Source organism: Fragaria vesca, linkage group LG2, assembly GCF_000184155.1.
Source record: "Fragaria vesca subsp. vesca linkage group LG2, FraVesHawaii_1.0, whole genome shotgun sequence".
Classification (NCBI taxonomy): domain Eukaryota; kingdom Viridiplantae; phylum Streptophyta; class Magnoliopsida; order Rosales; family Rosaceae; genus Fragaria; species Fragaria vesca.
Window position 1 is genome coordinate 3,359,821 of NC_020492.1, and position 1,622 is coordinate 3,361,442.

Consider the following 1,622-nt stretch of genomic DNA (forward strand, 5'->3'; position numbering starts at 1 on the left):
GATCAAGCATCCAAGTGTTTACGGTATGTTTATTTTACAACCCTAAAACTCTTCCAAGTTCAATAGCCTCGGGGGAGATAAAGTGTTTTCTCCCCTTCTTCTACTCCATTCTATGCTTGGGTCGGTGTATTTGCAGGTATCAAAAATCCCGAAATTTTATTCGCGGGCCAAGGGTGTGTTTGATCACTCTTGTTTCCTTGTCCGGGTTGTGTATGATCAACCTTGACCTATCACCGGATTGTGTTTGATCAATCCGAGGTCTTTTCCGAATTGTGTTTGATCAATTCGCGGTTTTTTCGGATTGTGTATGATCAATCCGAAGGACAAACCATTAAAAACATTGTTTGTGACCTCTATCGAGTCTCATAATAGCTTGGTTTTCTATGCAAGAGCAATGTAACATTCTGCTCCTTTGAGTTTTGACGTACTAGATGCCTAAGGCGGATCTTCGCTTGGTATATGTAGAACATTTCATTGGAAATGATTAAACCACATGTTTTGACCCCCAGGCTAACAAGCCTAGATGCCGAGATTTCACATATCATGCGCTCAAAGTCTTTGAAGCGCCACATCGACAAAAGCCATCAATGACAATCTGTGCAAAAAGTAATGACCACAAAGTAACGTGGAATGCACTCATGGAGCGTTTTTCGAAACGTTCATATAACTCTACTTGTTGAGTTATTAGCCAAGTGGATTGCTTACCACCTTAATTGACTACATATTGTCGATGATCTTTTGTGGCATCATGATCCATAATCTTTAGCGGATTCGATTATCATCAAGTTCTCTAGGTCCTCCAAGTTAGTTTGGAATTACCAACGAGACTTGATTTTGATCATACAAACGGGAATTGTATATACGCTAATGTGATAACTTATTTGGGATTATCCCCTAATGTGGGGACAACAATATGGGTCATGGCAACGGCAGAAAACGTTGTACCGATGTCTAGAAAAGAGGGGGAGGTGTCGCTGGCTCTAATAGCGACACTCCCGATCTAGACACCATTTTGTCAAAACTACTCACGTCAGCTCATGACAATGCAACCGTTGTGGATATTTGGATCATTGGTTCAAGATTGTCCAGCTCCTTCAAATTGTGAATGCATACAAAAACGTATGGAAAATCAATATGAGGACAAAAACGTCATCCTCATGATCACGGATTTCAAAGATTCGGATCTTGCTCTAGCTACCCATGACTTTGACGTCATTGGCTAGATATTGATTTTCTTTCTAAGCTATATGTAATAAGGCGTCGTCTATTTGAGACCTCGATGTACTCACATTAGCAATAATGAATGCCTTGAGAATTTTTCGAAGTTATGAAACTATTCTCCTCTTATGGTTCGTATTGATTTACAAATGATAGGTGCATTTTATGCAACGTTCTTAATGTATTTCCGACCCTATTTAGTTATGTAATTCCTTTAACAATATTGATTTTAACTTAGTTTGTGTTTTTAGGTCACAAATAAAGCCGAAGAGCACAAAAGAGGCAAAAGAGGAGAAATCTTGAAGGAAAAGGAATCCATATGGCGCAAGGAAAGAAATCTAAAATCTGCCAGGAATAGTCAGTCAACTTCGACAGAGAATTTTGATCAGCTCACAACGATCTAG